This window comes from Chiloscyllium plagiosum, unplaced genomic scaffold (genome assembly GCF_037043375.1).
Source record: "Chiloscyllium plagiosum isolate Xiang-an unplaced genomic scaffold, Cpla_swu_hap1 HiC_scaffold_2, whole genome shotgun sequence".
NCBI lineage: Eukaryota > Metazoa > Chordata > Chondrichthyes > Orectolobiformes > Hemiscylliidae > Chiloscyllium > Chiloscyllium plagiosum.
In genome coordinates this window covers 14166004-14177198 of record NW_028270140.1, presented here as the reverse complement: position 1 = coordinate 14177198, position 11195 = coordinate 14166004, and positions in this window count along the sequence as shown.

Genomic DNA, 11195 nt, shown 5'->3' with positions numbered 1-11195 from the left:
ATCGGGGGAAGGAGTGAGGGGAGGGGAGTGTGATGGTAAAGGGCATTCAGGGCAGGGGAGAGAGAGAGATGGTGGGAGTGAATGGAGGTGAGTGGAATAAGCGTGAGGTAAGGGGTTTGGGGTGGAGAAGGAAAGGAGTTTGGTGGAAAAGGTTAGGAGATGGAAGGGGTGAGGGGTACAGGAAGAGTTTGGAATGGGGCTAGGGAGAAGGGGATAGGAGGAGTGGTGAGGGTGGAAGGGATGGTGAAAAAGGGAGCTAGCGGAGGGAGGGGAGGAGAGGGGAACTGGGGAGTGCCAGTGCTATCACATATATCCTTGTCACAGTTGGTACAACACTATTTCTCATTCTGCGCTGATCCAGACCTTAACAACGTAATTTGCCAAGCATCGCAGTTGGGCCGCAGTCACTGCCAGTCACTGCCCATACTGCCCATTTCAATTCCCCAAACCATTCCCTTTCCGACATGACCATCCTTTTCCTCTTCCATTGCTACAATGAAACACACCGCAAATTGGAGGAACAACACCTCATCGTAAGCCTGGGCAGCCAGCCTACAACCCAGAGGACTTAACATTGAATTCTTCAATTTCAAATAACCTCCCTTCCATCCCCCAACTTGCCAGCCCTTCCCTGTTCCTTCCACTCCTCCCCGCCACCAACCGGATTCATTCCTCCCATCAACCAACCAGGTCATACTCTCTACCTGTCTTCACCTATCCCCACTTCACCACCCTGTCCCACCACTTCCTTTATCTACAGCTCCCCCCACACCCACCCCCAGTCCTGAAGAAGGATTATGCCCAAAACGTCAACTTCTCCACCTCCTGATGTTGCTTTGCTTGCTGTGTTCTGCCAGCCTCCTGCCTGACATAGTTCCCAAGTTAAAAAGCACAATACCAGGTTATAGTCCAACAGGGTTATTTGGAAGCACAAACTTTCGGAATGCTGCTCCTACAACCACTTGATGAAGGAACAGCTCTCCAAAAGCTAGTGCTTCCAAATAAACCTGTTGGACTGTAACCTGGTGTTATGTGATTTTTAATTTTGTACACCCCAGTCTAACACCAGCATCTCCAAATCATAGTTCCCAAGGCCATTGTCGTGTAGTGACAGGTTCCCCAGTCATAGTTGGTGATATTTGGCACAGGCAGCCAATCCATTGTCATAATGGGATTTGTATAATTCTTGACACAGACAATTTGAAGATTTAAAAAAAACACTCAATATGATGAGTATTTTGGCATCAACATTATCATGTTTTGGTGATAACGTTGATCCTACTCTCTCAATTCCCTTTGGCAAGAGGAGCTTTTAACATCGTTAATGATCTCGACCAAAGTCTTTCCATCTTGTCCAGAGACAAGGGTGAAATTATATCTTGGAATAGCACAGTTTCACTGGCCTGCCAACATCTCATAACAAGCAGTCAAATATGGCTTTGCCAATCGATAAACCCATTGGCATCAACAATGACGTTGGGGAAAACAAAATTAAAACAAACATTTACCTTGATTGCCACACGGAAGAGATGGGAATGAATAGATCAGATGGAACTACTGCACAAAAGAGATGTATCAAATACAAATATTAAAACAAAGGTTGGGAAATTGCAAGAACATAAATAGTAGTGGATGTAGGCTAATTCAATAAAATCATTTATTATCTTGGACCTCAATTTCACACTCTGCTCCAATCCTAATATTTCTTGATTTCCCCATTGTTAGATAACTATAGAAATCTACACTTTTATCTCAGACTTGAATATGCTCAACAGCTGAACATGAAAAATGTCCTGTGGGGTAGAGAATTCCAAATATCCACAATTGTCAGATAGAAATATTGCATAGACGGTGAGGATGGACTAATGAGATATATCTACTGCACAAAGTGCTAATCACCTACAAACTTCTGGCTTAAGCAATTTACCAGAAGAAGTAGCTACATGATTTAATTCAAGTGCATCAGATTATTGCATTATTTAGGGTCATTGGAGAAATTTAGGATTGCCAATAAGAGGGAACTGGGCAGGAACCTAACAATGCTGAGAATTACAGTGAATAGGATAAGCTGTTGCTCAATGTGGCTTGCTAACCTATTTATCGAAAGGTTTAAATTGAATCCCAGGACTGAACACAAAATCAAGGCAAACATTCCAGTGGAAGTGGTGAAGGAAATTGCAATACTGGAAGTGTTCTCTTTCAGATAAAGTGTTAAACTGAGGTCACATCCTTCTTGTCAGTTGGACATAAAAATCCCTAGGTACTATTTCAAAAATAAGACATTATCCCTAATGTCCTGGTCAATATTTATCCCTCAATCAGCATTTTAAAAATAGTTATCTTATGATTATCATATTGTTGTTTATGGGAGCTTGCACAAATTGTTCCCATGTTTCCTACAGTATACTGGTGACTACCAGTGAAGCACTTTGAGAGTTGTTATTTGTCATTAAAAACACTGTATGCTTGTCTTCTTTCAGTGTAGGAAAATAAATCTGGGTGCTGGGTTGACAGAGTGGCACATTTAGGACAGATGTTGGGATGTGTGATCAACAGAGGATTTTTCAACCTCATCTGGAAGTTCTGTTTTTAAGGCAGATTGGTATTGCAATACAGAAGAGCGGGGTGTGAGACTAATTTTGAAGTGAGCCAAGATGGGTGCCCCCAACCCTGACCGTTTCTCATTTCATATTTAGCTTGTGAAAAAGGCAAAGGGCTCACACTTTCATTGTACACTGCTGGCCAGCGGTTTAAAAGTTTGGTTGAACAATTTACTCCTAACAATTTTTTCCTGCACTCAATTGAGAAGTAAAGGTGTAAAATGAGATTTTGAATGTGTTTTCAGAGATTTGTGCAGTTCAGCTTCTGTCTATTGGTGTCCTGACCTCAACAACGCTAACTTAGCAATTGCAGAATCAGGGTAAAGGTTGCAGGACAGTCTCAGAATGCTTATTTCACGGTATTCTGCTTTCCCCTTAACACATCTGGAAAAACAACAACTAGATTGGACTTAAAATGTGAATTGTAACGACTATTCTACAGAGGTAAAAGATAAAAGGTACAGAGAGTTACTCCTAGAAATGAAGATAGTTGGGTGACTAGTAGAAGGAGTAAGAAACAGTCAGCACAGGGAAGACCTGTGGCCGTTCTCCTGTACAACGCGTATACCATTTTGGATACTGTTGTGGGATGGACTTGCCAGGGATAAGCCGTGGGGTACAGGTCTCTGGCACAGGATTGCCAATAGAGGTAACTGGGTAGGAACCTGACAGTGCTGAGAAGGGAAGAAGGGAGGGGAGTACAGCATTAGACACTGGGGACTCCACAGTTAGGGGGACAAATAGGAGGTTCCTTGGGAACAAGAGAGACTCACGGTTGGTCTGTTGCCTTCCAGGTGTCAGGGTCCGTGATGTCTTGGAATGTAGTTTCAGGATCCTTAAAAGGGGGGGAGGAGCAGCCCCAAGTCATAGTTCACATAGGCACCAATCACACAGGTAGGAAAAGGGATGGGGATGTAAGGCAGAAATTCAGGGAGCTAGGGCGGAACCTTATAGCTGGAACAAACAGAGTTGTTATCTCTGGTTTGTTACCCATGCCATGTGCTGGTGAGGTGAGGAATAGGGAGTGAGAGAGAGAGCAGTTGAGCACGTGATTACAGGGATGGTGCAGGGGAGAGGGATGCAGATACCTGGATAACTGGATTCTGGGATAGGTGGGACCTCTACAAACAAGATGGTCTACACCTGAACCAGAGGGATACCAATATTCTGGGGGGAAAATTCGCTAATGCTTTTTGGGGGAGATTTAAGCAGGGGGATGGGAACCTGAATTGTAGCTCCAGTGTACAGGAATTGAGAGTAGTGAGGTCACGAATAAAGTTTCAAGGTCGCAGGAATGTACCATCAGGCAGAAAGGTGGTTTGAAGTGCATCTACTTCAACGCCAGGAGCATCTGGAATTAGGTGGGTGAACTTGCAGCACGTGTAGATACTTGGGACTTCAATGTTGTCGCCATTTTGGAGACATGGATAGAGCAGGGACAGAAGTGGTTGTTGCAGGTTCCGGGATTTAGATGTTTCAGTAAATCAGGGAAGGTGATAAAATAGGGGTGGTGTCACATTATTTCTCAAGGACAGTATTATGGTGGTAGAAAGGATGTTTGATGAGGACTTGTCTACTAAGGTAGTATGGGCTGAGGTTAGAAACTGGAAAGGAGAGGTCACCCTGTTGAGAGTTTTCTATAGGCCTTCGAAAAGTTCCAGAGTTGTAGAGGAAAGGATTGCAAAGATGATCCTGGACAGGAGTGAAAGTAATAGGCTGGTTATTATGTGGGGACTTTAATTTTCCAAATATTTACTGGAAAGGCAGTACATTAGATAGGTCAGTTTTTGTGCAATGTGTGCAGGAGGGTTTTCTGACACAGTATGTAGATAGGCCAACAAGAGGCAAGGCCATATTGGATTTGGTACTGGATAATGAACCAGGCCAGGTGTTAGATTTGGAGGTAGGTGATAGTGACCACAATTCAGTTATGTTTACTTTAGCAATGGAAAGGGATAGATATATACCATAGGGCAAGAGCTATAGCTGGGGGAAGGGCAATTAAGATGCGATTAGGCAAGATTTGGGATGTATAGGATGAGGAAGGAAACTGCAGGCGATGGGCACAATTGAAATGTGGAGTTTGGCCGAGGAACAGCTACTGTGAGTCTTTGATAAGTATGTACCTGCTAGGCAGGGAGGAAGTGGTCAATGGAGGGAACTGTGGTTTACTGAAGAAGTTGAATCTCTTGTCAAAAGGAAGAAGGAGGCTGATATAAAGATATAAAGATGAGATGTGAAGGCTCAGTTAAGATGCTTGAGAGTTACAAGTTAGCTAGGAAGGATTTAAAGAGAGAGCCTAAGAGAGCCAGGAGGGAATATGAGAAGTCTTTGGCAGGTAGAATCCAAGGGAAACCCTAAAGCTTTCTATAGGCATGTCAGGAATGAAAGAATGACCAGGGTAAGATTAGGGCTAGTCAAGGACAGTAGTGGGAAGTTGTGCATGGAGTCCGAAAAGATAGGAGAGGGACTTAAAGAATATTTTTCATCAGTATTCACACAGGAAAAAGACAATGTTGTTGAAGAGAATATGGAGATACAAGCGATTAGACTAGACAGGATTGAGGTTCATAAGGAGGAAGTGTTAGCAATTCTGGAAAATGTGAAAATAGATAAGCCCCCTGGGCCAAATGGGATTTATTCTACGATTCTCTGGGAATCCAGGGAGGAGAATGTAGACCCTTTGATTTTTATCTTTATGTTGTCATTATCAACAGGAATAGTGCCAGAAGACTGGAGGATAGCAAATGTTGTCACCTTGTTCAAGAAGGGGAGTAGAGACAACTCTGGTAAATATAGGCTAAACGCCTAAGTGAAACAGTCGAGATAAACCCCAGGCAAAAGGGGTTCCTAGCAGCCACTCCCGGATGCAATGAAAACATTGTAGTCCTCGAGAACATCATCAAGGAAGCAAAGTACAATCGGAAGGACCTTGCAGTTGTCTTTGTTGATTTAGCGAAAGCATTCGACTCGGTTGGGCACAAACTACTGATCAAATCTTTGCAAAGAGTGAAACTACCCAAAGCCTTTGTAAGTCTCATCGCAGACTTATACACTGGCATCACAACAGTGGTGGAGGGGAACGGAAACTTAACCACCCCATTAACTATCGAGAGGGGCGTAAAACAAGGCGACCCACTCTCGCCGATATTATTTAACATCGCTTTGGATCCGTTGGTGTGCTCTCTGGAGAGGGCCAACTCAGGGGTCTCCATGACCCTGGGCGGCAGAAGAGTCAACTGTTCGACTTTGGCCTTCGCGGATGACATTGCCCTTCTAAGCAACTCACACACGGGTATGGCTAGAAATCTAAAGCTGCTCCAGGTATACTGCGACCATACAGGCTTAAGTATTAACACAGCGAAGACGAAGGGATTCCACTTCACTTTTAAAAGGAAAACCTTCTTGTACAATCACTTTGCAAACTGGAAGCTGCGGGACGAATCCATAGCCTACATACCCCCAGGCGAGACAGCGAAATACCTGGGTGCCCAGATCGATCCATGGGCAGGTGTGGCAGAAGGGGAGTAGGAGGAGAAGCTTAAGTCCTGGGTTAAAGGAATACAGGCAGCATCTCTCCGACCACGACAACGGCTGAGATCTTAAAGATACATGTCATCCCCCGATTGTACTTCCATCTGATCCTGACAGAAGCGTCACAAGCTACTCTCATAAAACTGGACCAAATAATACACAACGCCACCAAAGAATTCCTACACCTACCACCTCATACCACAGACGGAGTGCTATACGCTAGCAACAGGAACAGCGGTTTAGGCGTGCCAAAACTGGAAGTGCAAATTCCATCCGCGATTGTTCGCATATGCGAGGCACTAGACATGTCCAGCGATGTAGTCATTCGGGCCTCCTTTCAATATAAAGGAGAGAGCAACACAGAGACAGTTACAGGACTGCGCGAGCTCAAGGTCCTCAAGGAAATTGAAAATTTCCAACTCCGTAGCCGTAGCAGCGGTGAAGGGGAAATTGACCTGATGACTGCCATCCAAGACATCATGCCTGCACTCCAGGAGGCAAACGCGGGGCGACCAAAACCACCAAATAGGTATGCTGGCTGGAGGGAGTGGGAATTCGAAAAATGGCAAAAGCTGGAATGTCAAGGAGCAGGCATCCAGTACTTTAGAGATGACAAGATCTCTAATTCTTGGACAAAAGCCGGAGTACAACAAAAATCCTCTAGATTCATTAACAGTGTGCTCTTGCGGTGTAAGCTGTACCCGACAAGAACCACATTATCTAGGGGACAGCCAAACCGAAACAAACTATGCCGAAGGTGCGAGATGACAAACGAGACCATACCACATATCTCAGGAAGCTGCCCATTCGTGAAAAATGCTCGAATAAAACGCCATAACAAGATCGCTGACCAGTTGCAGAAGCAAGTCAGTAAGTACGGCTGGACATTGTACATGGAGCCCAGGCTGTTTGCCAAAGACGGTTCCCTATGTAAGCCCGATCTCATATTTAGAAAAGACCAGAAGATCGCGGTTGTAGATGTCACAGTGCGGTATGAGAATGATAGTAAAGCACTGGAAACAGCATGGCGAGAGAAACAAGAGAAATATAATGCCGAGGTCAGGGAACTGACGGGAGGCACGGACCCCAAATACTTTGGCTTCGTGAGGGGCGCACGAGGCAAGTGGCTGGATATGAATAACTGCCTCATGAAATTCCTTGGCATCGAAAGATATGATACGTTCGCCCAAAAGACATCAAGACTCACTCTGTCACTGACACTTGAACTCTTACAACTCTTCAGTGACAAGTGAGCAAAAACCGTAAACGGTGCGATAAGATCCTCCACCGAGACAAGGACCGGACGAGCCCCACCAAAAAAATATAAAAATAAAAATAAAAACAGGGGGAAGCCGGTCCACAAAATCCTACAACATCAACAACATCAGTAGGTCCCCGCTAATAATGACGATAACAACCAGCCTCATATAACATCAGTATCACTTGATCCTTGGTCTGTGGTGATCCTAGAGAGTATACAAACATCGACGAGCAATGTAATGATTCGGAAAAGGCACTTCCCCGAGTGTTCCAAAATAGACTAGTGAGCTTTATTTCTGTCGTGGGCAAAGTTTTGGAAGGGATTATAAGAGATAGGATTTATAATCATCCAGAAAGGGATTATTTGATTTGGGATAGTCAACACGGTTTTGTGAAGGGTAAGTCGTGCCTCACAAACCTTATTGAGTTATTTGAGAAGTTGACCAAACAGATGAATGAGGGTAAATCAGTTGATGTGTATACATGGATTTCAGTAAAGCATTTGATAAGGTTCCTCACGGTATGCTATTGCAGAAAAGAGAGAGGCATGGAATTGAGAGTGAATTAGCCGTTTGGATCATAAATTGGCTAGCTGAAATTGTTAGTGGTTGATGAGAAATGTTCATCCTGGAGTTCAGTTACTAGTGTGTATCACAAGGATCTGTTTTAGGGCCACTACTGTTTGTAATTTTTATCAATGACCAAGATGAGAGTGTAGAAGGATGAGTTAGTAAATTTGCGGATGACACTAAAGCCAGTGGAGTTGTGGGTAGTGTGGAAGAATGTTGCAGGTTACAGGCTAAGCTGCAGAGCCAGGATGAGAGTTGGAAAATGGAGTTTAATGTGGAAAAGTGTAAGGTGATTCACTTTGGAAGGAGTAATAGGAAAACAGAGTACTGGGCTACTGATAAGAACCTTGGTAGTGTGGATGAGCAGAGAGATCTCCGTGTCTATATGATAGATCCCGGAAAATTGCCACCCACGTTGTTTGGGTTGTTAAGAAGGTGTATGGTGTGTTAGCTTTTATTGGTAGAGGGATTGAGTTTTGGAGCCATGAGGTATTGTTGCAGTATGATTGGCAATTAAATGTTCCAGGATATAGATGCTTCAGACAGGACTAGGAGGGAAGTAAAAGGAGTGGGGGGTGGGGGGGGGGGGCAGGAGTTGCATTGCTGGTCAGGGATGATATCATGGCTGTGCTAAAGGAGGACACTATGGAGGGCTTGAGCAGTGAGGCATTATGGGTAGAGCTGAGAAATAAGAATTAAGAAAGGTGCAGTTACATTGTTGGGGCTGTATTACAGGCCTCCCAACAGTGAGCTTGAGGTCAAAGAACAAATAGGTAAACTGATTATAGAAAGATGTAGAGGCAACAGGGTAGTGATGATGGGAGATTTAATTTCCCCAACATTGACTGGGATACACTTAGTGTCAGAGGTCTGGATGGGGCAGAATTTGTAAGGAGTGTCCAGGAAAGTTTTCTAGAGCAGTATGTCAATAGTCCAACGAGGGAAGGGGTCATATTGGACCTGGTGTTGGGAAATGAACCAGGCCAGGTGATAGAAGTGGCAGTAGGGGATTTCTTTGGGAATAGTGACCACAAATCCATAAGTTTTAGAATAATCATAGATAAAGAAGAGAGTGGTTCTCGGGGAAGAGTACTAAACTGGGCCAAGGCCAATTATGTCAAAATTCGGCAGGAGCTGGGAAATGTGGATTGGGAGCAGCTCTTTGAAGGGAAGTCCACATTTGATATGTGGGGGCTTTCAAAGATAGGTTGAAGATAGTGCAGGATAAGCACGTCCCTTTGAAAACAAGGGATAAGAAAAGCAAGATTCATGAACCATGGATGACAGGAGAAATCGTGCGACTAGCCAAGTGGAAAATGGAAGCGTACATAAGGTCCAGGTAGTTAAGAACAGAATGGGCCTTGGAGGAATATCGGGAGAGTAGGAACATCTTAAAAGGGGTCATGAAATAACTTTAGCGAGCAGAATTAAGGAGAATCCCAAGGCCTTTTATTCATATATAAGAAGCAAGAGGGCAACGAGAGAAAGGGTTGGTCCACTGAAGGATAAGAAAGGAAGGTTATATGCCGAACCTGAGGATATGGATAAAATTCTCAATGATTACTTTGCATCAGTGTTCACTGAGGAAAGGGACATGATGAATGTTGAAATTAGAGACATAAGGAGGGAATATGTGTCGGGTAGGCTAAAGGATATTAAAGGTGCAAAAATTCCGAGGACTGGATGGGATCTATCTCAGGTTGCTGAGGGAGGCAAGAGAGGAAATAGCTGGGGCCCTGACAGATATCCTTGTAGCATCCTTAAACACAGGTGAAATGCCGAAGGACTGGAGGGCTGCTAACGTTGTTCCCTCTGTTCAAGAAGGGTAGTAGGGATAATCCAGGTAACTACAGACCAGTGAGCCTGATGTCAGTGATGGGAAAGTTGCTGGAGAAGATACTGAGGGATAAAATCTATTTAAATTTGGAAAAGTGGTAGGCAACATTGTTTTGTGCGGGGGAGATCGTGCCATACTAACTTAATAGAGTTCTTTGAGGAAGTGACCAAATTAATAAATGAAGGAAGGGCTGTAGATGTCATATACTTGGACTTTAGTAAGGTGTTTGATAAGGTCCCCCATGGTAAACTAATGGAGGAAGTGAAGTCACATGGTGTGCAGGGTGTTCTAGCTAGGTGGATGAAGAACTGGTTGAGCAACAGGAGACAGAGAGTCGTAGTTGAAAGGAGTTTCTCAAAATCGAGAAAGGTGAGCAGTGGTGTTCCACAGGAATCAGTGCTGGGACCACTATTTGTAGAGTCATAGAGTCATAAAGATGTACAGCATGGAAACAGACCCTTCAGTCCAACCTGTCCACGCCGACCAGATATCACAACCCAATCTAGTCCCACCTGCCAGCACCTGGCCCATATCCCTCCAAACTCTTCCTATTCATATACCCATCGAAATGCCTCTTAAATGTTGCAATTGTACCAGCCTCCACCACTTCCTCTGGCAGCTCATTCCATACACGTACCACCCTCTGCGTGAAAAAGTTGCCCCTTAGGTCTTTTTTATATCTTTCCCCTCTCACCCTAAACCTATGTCCTCTAGTTCTGGACTCCCCCACCCCAGGGAAAAGACTTTGTCTATTTATCCTATCCATGCCCCTCAATATTTTGTAAACCTCTATAAAGTCACCCCTCAGCCTCCGACGCTCCAGGGAAAACAGCCGCAGCCTGTTCAGCCTCTCCCTATAGCTCAAATCCTCCAACCCTGGCAGCATCCTTGTAAATCTTTTCTGAACCCTTTCAAGTTTCACAACATCTTTCCTATAGGAAGTAGACCAGAATTGCACGCAATATTCCAACAGTGGCCTAACCAATGTCCTGTACAGCCGCAACATAACGTCCCAACTCTTGTACTCAATACTCTGACCAATAAAGGAAAGCATACCAAACGCCTTCTTCACTATCCTATCTGCCTGCAACTCCACTTTCAAGGAGCTATGAACCTGCACTCCAAGGTCTCTTTGTTCAGCAACATTCCCTAGGACCTTACCATTAAGTGTATAAGTCCTGCTCAGATTTGCTTTCCCAAAATGCAGCACCTTGCATTTATCTGAATTAAACTCCATCTGCCACTTCTCAGCCCATTGGCCCATCTGGTCCAGATCCTGTTGTAATCTGAGGTAACCCTCTTCGCTGTCCACTACACCTCCAATTTTGGTGTCATCTGCAAACTTACTAACTGTACGTCTTATGCTCGCATCCAAATCATTTATGTAAATGACAA